This window comes from Pleurodeles waltl, chromosome 7 (genome assembly GCF_031143425.1).
Source record: "Pleurodeles waltl isolate 20211129_DDA chromosome 7, aPleWal1.hap1.20221129, whole genome shotgun sequence".
Taxonomy (NCBI): domain Eukaryota; kingdom Metazoa; phylum Chordata; class Amphibia; order Caudata; family Salamandridae; genus Pleurodeles; species Pleurodeles waltl.
This window is the reverse complement of record NC_090446.1, coordinates 707,454,889-707,470,077: the sequence shown is the minus strand read 5'-3', so window position 1 is coordinate 707,470,077 and position 15,189 is coordinate 707,454,889. Positions and strand designations below refer to the sequence as shown.

The window sequence follows — 15,189 nt, the reverse complement described above, 5'->3', positions numbered from 1 at the left end:
TATGGACAGGTACCTGTCAGGTTGGCCATGGAATCACACATGCTATCTACAAACATTGTTGAGCAGTGTACATGGCAATCTGAATGTGAATGGATACACAGCCCAACACAGGCATTCACATACGGTTGCAATGCAACATGCGTTGGAGGGATGTTGTTGTTAAAGCATTCTCCCTCATCCAAATATTTGTAACTCACACACTGATGTCTGCCCCTTATTCAGTCACACTTGTATCATTTGCTTGTCACAGCAATGTTGTTTGGTTGCTACTATCCATGAGTAGACAAGCCACCAGTGAGGTATTTAAATCACCTTTAACATTTACTGCATGATACCTCTTGCAGTTCATGCTTGCAGTCTTAAGTAACTGCTTGCTAGTCAACATATACATTGTGTTAACCAAATATGTTTCACTCTGTCTGTGTAGCTTTGTCCCCGGCTCCGATCCACACATGTCCCTATGGCAAGTAGTTGGTGTATTTGCCTCACACAATGCACCTTGTTCAACTTAGTCCTGACTCAAACACACATACAACACACAGGTTGTACTGAGTGCTTTTATTTACATGTGCAAATAATTAGGAGGTTCACAGCAACAATTCATAGGACAACACCCCCAAAAGATGTATAGAGCCAGTGGATGTCCAAATAGCGTCCATGGGGTGAACATGTCATGGGGCATGTGGAGGAGAGGAGTGATTCACTGCAGAGGAGGACCACATTGCTATTATGATATATTGACCACATTGACAATCCACAAATGTGTAAGGTCAAAAAGCGGAGAATGAAATTGAAGACAGTACCAGTAGATTTTACACTGATGTGCTCATAAGCACAGGGCACAGGAGAAACTGTGTATGTGGCACAGAGGAATGCCACCGGGCACTTTTGTGGGTGAAAGAGGTGCAGCCCACATCTTCCTCCTCTGATGTGTGCAGGGCCTCCAATGAGAGGGGTTTTGTAGGCGCCGGAGTAGAGGGAGGCACACACACATTATGGGCTGAAGATGTGGATGCCGTGTCCACAGAAGCATTTCTCTGTGACAACACGTAAGGCAGCACAGCAGCAAGGAGGATCTGGTGGTTTTCCAACACAGCAGCAATGTCACAGTGGTAGGCAGCCATTGTAGCAATGAAGGATTCCTGCTTCCACTCCATGGACTCCAAGATGGTTCTTATTGCCCCAGCTGGTTGGCAACCATGCTGATGCCACTTTGGCAGAGCATTTGTTCATGCCTCTGCCTCATGACACCAGCAATGTTAACCAGGGACAGCTGGAAGCCATGGAGTGGAGAGTAAGTACCTCTTATGGCCACAGATTTGTCCTTATTGGGACTGAGGCACCTACGGACTCCCTCTAGGGTGCCGGCTATGGTCTCCATCCCTGCCCGCACCTGATCTGCCAGCTCCCGCTGGACTCCTACTTCAGTCTGTTGGAATCGTATTTGTGGGTCCTCGGAGTCCAGGGCTCTGGGTGGAGTGGCATGGGTTTTTTGTGGATGGTAGGCATATCATCTGAAAACCCTGCAATGCTGTCAAACCTCCCTGCCACCAGAGATGGTGTCTGTATGGAGCCCAGGATTTGCAGGAGGGTGTCTGTGTCTGAGGTTTGCCGCTCATCATCCACATCATTGCTGAAGTCTTGGACGGTCTGCTGGCCAGGAGGTATGGGTTAATCCTCTGCACTGAGATAGAGAAATGCTGATGGTGATCTTTGTTAGATGTCGATATGAATAATCAGGTTGACAATCAAGGTTGTCGACTTAGCACTTTCACTTCAACAGTGATGCATAGGACACGTGTTACACATGGGTATTGTTGGAAAACTGCAATGTAGTTCCCTTACAGGTAGCAGTACCTCTGTATTGTTCTTGTAAGCACTGTGTGTCTACTCTGAGGGCATGGGCCCTGTCCATCACAGTAGATTACAATCACTGACATTCACCCCATTTCATCATGATCAGAGTCGGTTATCTGCAGAGTGTCACACGTCATTTAACTCAGGCCCACGCCATTGTATGCATACATGCCCACTCTGTTTACCCACTTTTGGGTCCTGGGACACGGGTTAGTGCCACACAGTGATGCTACCTAGATCATACATTCACAATCATGTGCCTCCAATACTTAAATTAGATGTGAGCATAACCAATGGAGCTACATGTTTGGTTGTTATTGAGAGCTATCGGTCAAGCATCACCCCACATGGAAGTAGTGCTGAAAATAATACCAAGTACCCACCTATGTTTCCCATAGCACTCTGCCCACCCACTTCAGCCTCAGACATTCTATTACTCCTTTCATTTGTGGTGGCTAAGTCATTCTTACTATCCGTTGTCAGGACCCTGTTTGACATCCTCCAACTTACACATGTGGCACCGTGAGACAATGTTGCATCAGGCTCCCTCCTGGCACATTCTATATGTACCCCCAGTTCCACATGACTTGTAGTATGTAGTCCTCCAATGGGCTGTTCACTGCCATTCCTACCCAGCTGTGACACAAGTGTGGCACAGTCAGACACAGCAGTCCATGTGATTTGGTGAGACTACCTTGCAGTACACATGTCCATTCTCACCTCCCTGGTATGCACAGTCTTCTCATTCAGTATGAGTGGTAGTTTTACATGCACCACCAGAGCCTACAGTGCACAGCACTAGCAGGGGCCCACCAGACCCACAAATCATCATTAGCATAGTGTGGACACACATGGTGTTCTGGTGTGCATCTCTTGCATTCCCCCCCACAACCAGTCCTATTCTGTAGATGAGAGGAGTTCAGGTGGTCCCTTCCATAGCAGCCTACACCTGTGTACTCTCACCCTGCACGTCAGGTCAACTGGGTGCGATATAGTTTCATGTTGGGTACTATAGAAGTGCCTCTAGCCATGTCCCTATGTGTAGACGCTTCCCATGGCCCACACCTGACACTCCTCTCAGATGAGTGCTTTCTCCTCTGACACGCCCATTCCATTCCAAGGATTTACAGTCTAGATTAGTGAGCATGAGCCTAAGTGAGACTGAGTAGCTGCATAGTGCAAGGTGGCCTGCATTGTCACAGTCAGGTTGTGCAGGGTATCAGTGTGCATAAATAATGTATTGTTCCAGTGCTTTGTATTCTGGGACTTGTAGTTGTGGTGAGTGATGTAGTACATTCCACTGCCAGAGACAGTATACAAAGAAAGGTGAACGTGGACTGATGCTGCACTTCACACATTGAAGGGAGGAAGGTGACGGATCTGGAATGAGCTGTGCAAATTGTAACCAGTCAATGCAAATTACATTTATTTGATGTTTAACCATAGATGAGCCAGCATACTACCCTGTTCACCTGCAGACAGTGAGGTGGAGCTCTGGGACATAGCTGCCTGTGCCTTACGAATTACATAGTTGCCTCATTGCCCCTTGTTGCAACTTACCATGTGGCTCTTGTTGCTCATCATAGGCAGTACTTCATGTCCAGGGCCTCCAGCCGCTGACTCCTCTGAGATGACAGCTGCCACGATTTCCTTCAGTGCATCCAGCTGCTCCTGGGACACCAGACTTCCATCTCCAATCTGCAATGCTTCCTTGAGGTTGCTGATCAGTTTCTCCTTTGCCCTGTGCTTGCAATCATGCCATCACTTTTTACAGTCAGTCATTGTGGACAGTTGGGGTTTTTTCTGTACTCGTTTCTGTATATTATACATCATATATAATATATTTACTGGTCCATTTAATGAAGAATATATATTTGTACTTGAGTCACAATAGGACACTTTATTTTTATTTTTATTTTTATTTTTATCTTTATCTTTATTTATCTATATTTATTTTTATTTCTATTGTGGTTCTTTGTATGGTTCCAATGTTTCTCTCTTTATCACTCTTTTTCTTACTATCACCATTAATTCTTTTCATTTTTATTCATTTTCCCTTCTCTTTTTGATTTTTTGTTGTGGGATACACTAATTATTCAGTTCGTTTTACTGACTGGACACAATTGTATTGGCATAATTGCATCCTCCTCTATACACACTTTTTTCACTACTCCTCTCCTAATATGGCGGCCGTCCTAGTCCGTCTTTTGTTTTTATTTCATTTTCCCTTACGCTAGGGAGTTTACTGCTCTCACTTCCGGGTCTCGGGCATATATTTCGTGCCTTGGGACCGGGTTCCGCTTTTAGATCTACATTGCGGTTCCTGGACCGCGGCTGAATTTTCGTGCATTAGGGATCAGCGCGTCGCGCTGAATACACGTGCGCCCCAGCGGTTTTTTCGACTTACAATTCTGCCGCCCCATATATTATTTACCCACGGTTGGTAAGTCCTCACTGAACCGTTAAAGGTTCTTCCCCTCTCTTTTCACTTTTCTCTTTTGTTATTTGCATAGTTTTTGCTCGTTACTCATTGCAGCACCTAACTGAGACCCTTTGGTCTTTTTATTTTTAGACATTATTTCGTGAGCCAAATACATATCTATATGTCTTCCTCGGGCTGGCTATACATATATTGTTTTGAACTTCTTACTCATTGCGGAGTTACTTGTTCAGTATTTCATTTTACGGTAAGCCTCTCGTCTCCTTTCTCTTTTCCCTCATTATTTTGAGGTTTTCACTCTCATTTCTGGTACATATCATACTTACCAGATTTATTTTTGGAATCCTTCCCTTAGGTGACTATTATACCTATACACTTTGGCCCGTATTTATACTCCGTTTGCGCCGAATTTGCGTCGTTTTTTTCGACGCAAATTCGGCGCAAAACTAACGCCATATTTATACTTTGGCGTTAGACGCGTCTAGCGCCAAAGTATTGGCAAATAGCGTCATTTTTTTGCGTGAACGCCTTCCTTGCGTTAATGAGATGCAAGGAAGGCGTTCCCGACTAAAAAAATGAAGGCGACGCAAATGCGTCGTATTTATACTCCCGGGCAAAAATCACGCCCGGGAGTTGGCGGGTCAAAAAACCCCGCATTTGCGCCACTATTTAACGCCTGGGTCAGGGTAGGCGTTAAGGGGCCTGTGGGCTCAAAATGAGCCCACAGGTGCCCTCCCCTGCCCCCAGGGACCCCCCCTGCCACGCCTGCCCACCCCAGGAGGACACCCAAGGATGAAGGGACCCACCCCAGGGACATTCAGGTAAGTTCAGGTAAGTATAATTTTTAATATTTTTTAATTTTTTTTGGGTGGCATAGGGGGGCCTTATTTGTGCCCCCCTACATGCCACTATGCCCAATGACCATGCCCAGGGGACACAAGTCCCCTGGGCATGGCCATTGGGCAAGGGGGCATGACTCCTGTCTTTACTAAGACAGGAGTCATGAAATGGCGTCTGGGCGTCGTAAAAAAATGGCGCAAATCGGGTTGAGGCGATTTTTTTGCCTCAACCTGACTTGCCCCATTTTAAGACGCCCTAACGTCATTTTTGCCCAACGCCGGCGCTGCCTGGTCTACGTGGTTTTTTTCCACGCACACCAGGCAGCGCCGGTCTGCTTGCACCGGCTAACGCCATTCCATAAATACGGCGCCCGCATGGCGCTTCAGAATGGCGTTAGACGGCGCTAAATTTTTTGACGCTAAACTGCGTTAGCGCAGTTTAGCGTCAAAAAGTATAAATATGGGCCTTTGTGTTACCATTGACTGGCTATATTTTGGGGTATGATTTTTCTAGATCTCTTGTTGCACAATTTGATGCTTATATAAAAAATGTTTTCACTGTTTATATTTTAACTCTTTTGACTACTTTTCTATCTTTTGACATGGACTACTAACTTGCTTTACACACTTGATGAGAACTATTATAATTTTATCTTATATATTGGCATACGCCGCATGATCATGCATGACCTTGATCTGTTCGTGCACGGGTTGGTTAATCTTCAACATCTGTTGGCACACACTATTTCGACTGAGATTTTAAGTGGTTCTTTTGCTAATTCTCTGACACTTCCTTCTCTCTTACAATATCTTTGGTACTTTTACTTTTTCACCTTTATTTATTTACTTTGTACCATATCATAGAATATATATGTCTATTTTGGTTATGTTTTTAGCCCTGAAGAAGCCCTATGTTGGGCGAAACGCGTTGGCCATTCATCGCAAACTTATTACCAGTCTATGCACCTGCTACGGCTACAAGGACATAAGGACTTTTTGTTTTTTTCTATTTGTAAATTATTTGGTCGTTGTTATCTACATTGCCTATTTGGGCATCTATCAAACAACTTACTTTTTTGGACTATTCACGAAATAATAAACCTGTAACAACCTCTTTGTTTTACATTGTCACACTGGCCCTGGCCTTTTTGTTACTGTGTTATACCGTTTTTCATATAATTTGCAGTGCACCACCCTTTGGAGCATTCTATGTGACACTAATCAGCCCAGCATCACTTTTGCAGCAGTAGCGTCAGATTTCCTAACAATGCAACGCACAGGTTTGCGTCACTTTTTATTAAGCTGACTGGCTCCTTTCGTCATGGTGCGTCATATTGCAAATACAATGCTACCATGGCATCAGAATCTGCAGTACCGCAGCTTTGCTACAGTGATGCATCATTTCTTGTTAACATGCCCCCAAGTGAAAAATGCACATCAGAAGAGGTGATGAAGAACCATCAGAAGGTGATTGTGTTTTTGAAAGAAAAGATGTCCCATATATATATTGATTGACTGAGAATTGACAGAATGACTAAGAAGTCCAAGGACTCAATCCATTCCTATTATGAGAGATTGTTGCAGGTTTCAAGCATTTCAATGGCACTGATTCCATAGAGGCGAAATATATGGGTCATTTTGTATTCAGATTTGTTCAGGGATTGAAAGCAGAAGTGAATACCATGTATCAGCAGCATTTGATTTGCTGGCAGAACAAAACAATTGATGAGATCCCCTGATAAAGCAGAAAAAGTTGAAGGAAAAGTTGATGGTGTTACAATTGAATGCTGTACATAGAACTCAGAATTCACAGTTTGCAGGGAATGCTGGCAGACTGCAGGGAGTGTATAAAGAGGGAGCTTTCAGCAACAAGGTAGAGGATGTGGTGATCCTTAAGATCCGAATGGAGTTGTGGATGTGATAACTTTAAAAAGAACTAACACTTGTCACATGTGTGGCCAATAGGGTCAATGGAAGAGGGAGTGTCCTCTTAATGCTACAAATAATCAGATGCAGAAAAATGGATTGGTGCAGATGCAAGAAGGTAATCTGGTCCAAAGATAGAGCGTGCAGAGACCCCAAGTGCAAAATTTAAATGTGTCCCAGAGACAGCAGATGCAAGTTCCACAAGCTCCAATACCCCAACAACAATTAAATGTTTCCCAAACCGAATTTAATTCAGGTTGCAAATGTGACTTCAAATCAGCTTGCATGTCAGTTGCTGTTAGTTAATTGAAATGATGGAAATCTTTTGGACACGTCCCAATGATGGTGCCTGAGGGGGAGGAGGAGTGCATGCTTGGCGCATTCCTAGAGGTAGATCAGAGTGGTCCAAATGTTGATGGTAACGTGAATGGCCACCAAGTGTCATTTTTGGTTGACACAGGTTCTACCTGCTCTACTGTGAGAAAAGCAGAGGTTTCCAACCTACCCCTCTCAGGAAAGAAAATGAATACAAATTGTAGGTGTTGTAAATCAGCCATTGACCAGCTCAGTGACAGAAGCTGTCCCCGTCAAAATAGGAACTTTCGAGGATGAACACCAACTTGTGGTGTGTGATTCAAGTCTATGAGCTTGCTTGGATGTGACTTGTTATGCAAGGTAAATTATTCTATCAATTGCACACCAAAAGGCATAGCAAGTCATACCAATGATGAGGATGTGGCAATTAAAATTGTGACTCAGACCCCAAATGTCAAATTGTTCCAGTCTTGACCTGTAATGATTTGCCCACAGATTTGAGAGATGCTGTGTCACCTAAAGTTTGGGACCTTTTGGGAAAAGAGATTGATCTCATACATGGTGTTGAGCCTATTAAGATAACTGTAAAACAGAATGCTGTGTATCCAAGAATGCCACTATGCAATATGGCACCGAAACCATTTCAGGTATAACCCCAATGATTGAATCCTTGATAGAGCAGGGAATTTCAAAAGAAAAATTGGGAAGTCCATGTAACTCTCCCATTATGGGACTATGGAATCTCAGCGGAAGATATTGCATTGTCCAGGACCTTAAAAAGGTAAATGAGATAGTTGTTCCTTATTGTGTCGTGGTACCGAATCCAGCAGTAATTTTGTTTTAAATTCCATGTGAAGCCGAGAGGTTCACTGTGGCCTGTGCAAGGCTTTTTTCTCCATATCGTTGCATGAAAAGAGCCAGTTTCTGTTTGCATGTCCAATCAGTAGTCGTTTTTTAGCATGGTGCCGAGTCCCACTAGGGTACACGGAGAGTTAGACCATCTTAAATCAGATTCTAAAGAAGAATCGGGAGTCCCACAAGATGCCGTTTCACTCAGGCCTAATTCAGTATATTGATGAACTGCTGGTGGTGTCAAATACTCAGGAAGCATGCATGCACCATACAATTGCCTTGTTGAACCACTTAGATGGGAATGGACATAAAGTATCCCACACAAAATTGCAGTATTGTAAGAAGAAATTCTTCCTCCTAGGACACCACATTGTGAAAGGTGCAAGGAAGGTGTCACAAGAAAGAATTTCATGAATATTGAAAATAAATCCCCCAACAACATAGAAAGTCAGAATGTTTTGGGTAATGGTTAGCTACTGTCGCCAGTGGATTCCAAACTTTTCCCTTTTGACCAAACTTTTACCATTGGATGACAACTTTTGACATGCCTTCACAGAGTAGAAAGAAAATCTCTGTTGTGCCGCTGCTCCGGGAATGGCTGATTACAACAAATGTTTTACTTTGTACTGCTGTGAGAGGGAGGGATGAGCTCTGTCAGTTTTGACTCAGTCTCATGGAAACGCAAACAGGCCACTGGCTTATTTTTCTGCCCCTCTTGATCTTGTAGCTTCTGCTTTGCCCAGCTGTCTCAAGTCAGTTGCTGCAGCTAGTGTTAGCATAGAGCAGTGGAAAAGTATTTTGATGTGTCATCCTTTGAATGATTTTGTTCCCTATTCCGTGGAAATATTGTTAATAGGCAACAAGGTTCAGTATCTGAGGAGCACTGGGCTTACTCATTATGTACAAAACGTATTGGCTATACTGCATGTCACCCTAAAGAGATGTACAACAATAAATCCTGATACTCTTTTACTTTCACTTGTTAATGATAAAATTGCAAATGGTATGGATTAGGTTGAGCATGTCACTGAACTATGCACCTAGCCAAGACCTGATATTCTAGATGTTCCACTTCCCAAGTCTGATTATGTATTGTTTGTTGATGGCTCCTGTTTTAGAGACCATGATGAAACCTGAGAGCTGCTAACACAATATGTGCTGTCTCATGTGTGGTTGAAGCCTCCTGGCTTTAAGGAGTTTTTTCTGCCCAAGTAGCTGAATTAGTTGCTCTTACAAGAGCTTGCTGTGTTTATAAACAGCTGAAGGAGACCAATTGTACTGATAGTCAGTATGGTTTTGGTGTGGTGCTTGATTTTGGACAGTTATGGTACCAGACAGGGTTTATTACCTCTTCTGGTACACACAGCCAAAATTGAGATAAAGTGCACAATTTGCTGAATGCATTGCAGTTGCCTGCCCAAAACGTGGTTGTGAGGTGCTCTGCATACCGCAAAGCCACTGATTATGTTACTTTTGGCAATAACTATGCCAATAAGGTGGCTATGTACTTTGCTTTAAATTGTACTGACTTTAACAGAGAGTATACAAAGAAGGGAAATGATGAGACAAGATACAATCTCTTACACATACCTGGGATGAGATCAAAGGTTTGCAAGAAGAAGTGTCAGAGGAAGACCAGCAGGATTGGAGTAAAGCAGGTTGTGAATGATGTTTGGGTTGCAGTTGATGAAGAGTTGCGATACCTAACAGTTTGTTGCCAACTATGGTAAGGCATTACAATGGTCCTGCTCATGTGGGATGTGACGCTATGGCGTGTTTGTTTTGTCAGACTTGGCTTAACCCTAGATTCAGGTTAATGGCAGAAGCTCTTTGTCACCGATGTGTCACTTGTCAGCAGAGTAATGTAGGAAAGAGTACTACAGTTAAACTGAGTCACATAGGAAGACCGGTAGGACCCTTCAACAGGATGCAGCTCAATTTCATTGAGTTATCCGCATGTAATAGACTGAGATATGTCCTTGTTATTGTGTGTGTCATCTGTTGTTGGGTTTAGGCTTAACCAACTAAGATAAATTGCAGTCTTAGGAAATTAAACCCCAGGTTCGGATTCCTGTTGCTTAGGGAATTAATCCCCAGGTTCAGATTTCTAACTTCTCTAGTGTTAGACAGTGGGACTCAAATCAGTAGTGAGGTCTTGAGATTACTGTGTGAGACATTGCAAGTTGAGCAAAGGCTACATTGATCTTACAGACCTGAGGCTTCTGGCTTGGTGGAGCAAGAGAACTGAACTTTGAAATCCAGATTTGCGAAGGTCTGTGCTTCCACCTCACAGAAATGGCCTGATGCATTGCCCCTTATGTTGATGAGGTTGCACAGTACTCCAGACGGGAAAACCAGTTTATCTCCTCATGAAATTATCATGGGTCATACCATGAGGCTACCAGCTGTGCATGCAAATGCACTTGTGAACATTACAGATGGCATGGTACTAGATTATTACAATGGATTGGCTGACGTGACTAGTTTTCTGTCTCATCAGGTTGGAGAAGCTACTGTCCAGCCATAGCAGGAGCTGTGCCATGACCTTGATCACAGTGACTGATTCGTGGTGAAAAAGCATGTGTGGAAATCCTTCTGAGAGCCTCAGTGGAGAGGGTCTCACCAGGTGGTGTTGGTGACTACAACAGCTGTAAAGTGCACTGGTCTCTCCAACTGGGTCCATGCAGCACATACTTGCAACGTTCCTGGTCCTCTTGATGTAACAGCAATTGCCTCTGTAGGGTTGGTTAGAGTAAGTTGAGGAGAGCAGCTAGACACGCCGTTGGGGATGAGCAAGCAACTGAAATAGCAAAATTAGAGTCCAAGCGAGATCTGAGTAAGTCAGCAGCAACAGTTGGAACGGACCGGGTGAGACGAAAATGGTTGACTGTTCAGATGTTGATGAAGCACCTAGTGCTGTATCAAAAAGAGTTGTGCCTGGAGATCCTACACCTAGATCAGGAGACATTAGATCTACAAGTGCCGCAGTTCATACAGTTCCTGTAGTCAAAATAAAGTCCTATTTAGATGCAAAAGAATTACTTGTAGACAGGTCCATAGGAGATCTTTCTACAAATGTTTATTAGAAGTTGCTTAGTGAGGGTATTGACACCATGGAGGATAAGTATTGTTATATGTGTTCCCAATTGCCTTCATCAGTTACTTAAGTAATCATGTATTCAAGTCTTTCCGTGACTTATGGAATTTCCTGTAGTTTATTGCTGACTCTTTTGCATCAACAAGAATATTTCCAGTATTATTCTAATTATGGCTATGTTTTTCCGGTTGTTCCCATCATGAAACATTTGAGCAACATTGCTAAGACTAAAAACATTAACTCAGTAGGAGGATTTTTCAAACCTACATTAACACTTGGTACAGTTTACACCCATAGAAACATTTTGACCTGTGTTCTGACCCCAGTGGAGAAGGAGTTTATAGGACAAGTTGAAGAGTGAAGAAGAGGAATGAGAACAAACGTAGAAAACAAATTAATGTTCCAAGGCTGGGGAAAGAAAGAAAAACCACATGCAGAAGTGGCCAAAGGGCCTTAGAACCTTAGAATGGTAACATTTAGGGAAACAATGAGTATGTATGCCTAGATGAAAAACTGACACTGATTTTGTAGGAACAAGTGAATATAGACATGTGCTTCTGTTTAAAACTGTTTGGATATTCATGCTAGCTGTCCAAGGCCTCATTTTACCAGAAGTGTATTTCATTTGTGGAAAACAGGCTTATTTTAGATTACTGAAGGAATGGTATGGCACATGTTATTTAGTAGCAGTTATTCTAAAGATTTATTCTGTTGAGCATTTTGATGATCCTGTATGGGATGAGAAATTAAATACTGGAGTTATGAGGAGTGTCAGTGCTTCAGAAGTTGTAGGAGACATTTTTGGTGCAATGATTCAATCTGGGGTTAGTGATCATAAATGATCTGAGTATAAGGAAGACATCAACTATTGTAGTTAAATTATTGACAAATACAGCAGGTGCCTTTTTGTTAGTAGACACAAAAATGGTTCCCATAAGATCAGTGGTTTTGCAAAATCAACTTGCTTTAGATATCCTTCTTGCAAAAGAGGGCAGAGTTTTCAAGATGATGCAAGTTCAACAATGTTGTACCGGACAACATTAAGGAGCTGAGGAAGTCCATTAAGAACATGACACACCTGAAAGAGGATTTGAAGGGTTAAGAAGCAGCAGGTGCCTGGAACGCAATAGGGAGTGTTTTTTCAGTAGTCGGAAGATGGTTTGGAACTCCAGGAAGAGGAATTGTTGGCAGCATCCTGAGACCTGTACCCATAATAGTGCTGTGTTGCCTTAGTTGTGTTTGGTTGTTTCAAGTTGTAGAAGAAAATGAAAGCAAAGAGAGCAGAGAAGGGTAAAGAAAAGATGAGTTTGAGCTTGAAAATAGAGGAAGTATCCATTACAGTGACATTAAGCAGTTAGAGGCATCTAGAAAATATTGCCTGAGATAACCTCCGAGATTTTGATTTGTGTCATTGACATGAGAGACTGTGATTTGATGTGAATGCTTGATTCACCATCAGAAAGAGGACTGATGCCGCCAAGATATGGCTGCTATTTTGATGTCACAATAATAATCTATACCTGACCATATTATCATTATGATGTGTGAAATTCTATTAGGTTAACCATAAAGAGTGTACTCAAAGCCTATATTAAGGTACATTCACTTTAGATTAGTAACTTAATATATGGTATATTCATACTAACTGTATTATAGTTTTTATTTTCATATCATATGTTTCCTTATTGTGTTAGGTAATAGTTTTCACAAAAATGAATTTCTTTATGGATGTGTCTTAAATGTCATATGTTAATAGTTGAAAAATGTAGTTCCCCATCGCATTCATTGATATGCATTAACAAGTTATTTTATTTTTACAAGTTATTTTAACATGAATCTGACAAGACTTAGTGATGGGTTTGAATGTATAATTGTATGTGTTTGATTTACATGAATAAAGTGTTGCACTAAATGCTATGTGCTTTAGTTTCGCCATTTTGCTTTGTATTGTGCTTTGCTAGGCATCAGCATCATGAATGTCATAAAGCTGTTTTTCTTTTTGCTATGTTGGAATTGGCTTGTCTGCAGGGTCATCCCAAACCCTTTTGCCTTCCTCCTCTCCTTTTTTGCAGAATTGTTTTGCTTTAGAACTTCAAGCACTTTACCACTGCCAACAGTACTAAACTGCATGTTCTCTCTCCTTAAAACATGGTTGGCTTATAGCCAATTGGCATATTTAATTTACTTATTAGTCTCTAGAAAAGTAAACTACATGTGCCCAGGGCCTGTAAATTAAATGCTACTAGTGGGTCTTCCGCACTGATTGTGCCACCCAATTAGGTAGCTCTTTAAACATGTCTCAAGCCTACCCTTGCAGAGCATGTGTGTGCAGTTTTAACCTACCAGGTTGACCTGGCAAAAAAAACCTTTTACCAGACCCACACCTTCCTTTTTAACACATATAAGTCACCCCTCGAGAATAACCTGGACTGCCCAGAGGGCAGGGTGCAAAGTATTTATCAACAATGTACATGTTCTTTTAAGTCTTACGTGTCCTGGTAGTGAAAAGCTCTTGAATTCTCTTTTTGCTCTTGAAAGGCCTATTTCTCATACAAATTGTCATTGGAGTCACCATATTATATTCTATAAGTGCAATTACCAAATAGGAAGAGATAGCCCCTTCAAGTTTGGTATCTCTGGAATCCTAATTTAAAATTCTAACTTATGGTGAAGGTGAATTTTAAATTATGGTTCTAAAAATGCCACTTTTAGAAAGCTGCCATTTTCTTGCCTTAGCCATTTGGTGCCTGCAGCCTGCCTGGATCACATGACTGGGTGTAGGGCTTTGTGTATTCCTCTTAGACAGCCACACACAGTGGGAGCTTAGGAGAGACTTAATCGGTCATTACTGGCAGGATAGGAGGGCAGAGCTAGGCCCAACCTCACTTACACCTGAATAGGCTGTATCCTGTCGCCACACAAAGGACTGCATACCCCCTGTAGTTAGTCTGGAGACAGGGCAGGGAAGGCAGAACATCTGTGCACTTCAAAGTCATGCCTTTAGAAGTTTCTACCCACTTTGAATGCACAATTGTGCATAAAAGAAGGACTGTATCCAACCCATTCTCCATTGCAGTTGGCTTAAATTTTGGATTTGACCCATTCTAGTGCAACCAGATTGCCAGGCGTGACGCTTCATGCTTTTAGGTGTTATATTGCAGTTTATTCTTTAAAAATTCATAACACCAGTTCTACTGATTGGATTGTAGTTTTGGTCTTGTTTTATTTATTAAATTAAATTCCACTCACCTATACAGGTCTGGCATCCTTTTTGTGTGGTGTTTTCACTGTTTTACTGTTGAAGTGTTGCACACAGATTTAACACACTGCCTTCAAGTTAAACCAAACTGTCCTGTGCCCAGCTACCAAAGGGTGAGCACAGGTTAATGTGGGATTTGCTTGTGCCTTACCCTCACAAGAATTGTGGTTGCTGCTTCACCAGGATTCACACCCCAGTCAACCAACATCTCAGCCCAATATCTCATATCCTCTTTATAGTCTGTTAGATTCTGTATCACAATCCCTTCCCCTTGTCATCAGGTTTAATGATGATGGAATCGTTCTTTTTGAGGATGATGAGTGTCTGTATTTCCTCAAAGTTCATTTTGTAAGGGATTTATTCTCAATTAGGTTTGAGTATGCTGATGTTTTAAGGATTATTCTCTCAAATGCCAACAATCTTATAGGTAGTTTGGTATTTAGACAAAATATTGAGTTTTAAAAAGCGAGTTACCGAAACATTGGAAAAAATATAGTTAGTTAAAAATATTGTGATGCAGAAATGTTGTTGACAAGAATATTGATTTTTTTAGGTAAGTAATATTGTTGTCAATAATATTGTTTTTGTTAATATCCTTCAGTAA

At 42.1% G+C, this 15,189-nt stretch overlaps 1 long non-coding RNA gene across 1 annotated transcript; it reads left to right on the top strand.

Moving 5' to 3' along the window:
• The first annotated feature begins 4,100 nt into the window (after positions 1-4,100).
• Positions 4,101-13,238, top strand: LOC138304573 (uncharacterized). Its single transcript, XR_011205594.1, has 3 exons — positions 4,101-4,300; positions 4,430-4,544; positions 6,033-13,238. It is a non-coding gene; the product is annotated as an uncharacterized lncRNA (long non-coding RNA).
• The last annotated feature ends 1,951 nt before the right edge of the window (positions 13,239-15,189 follow it).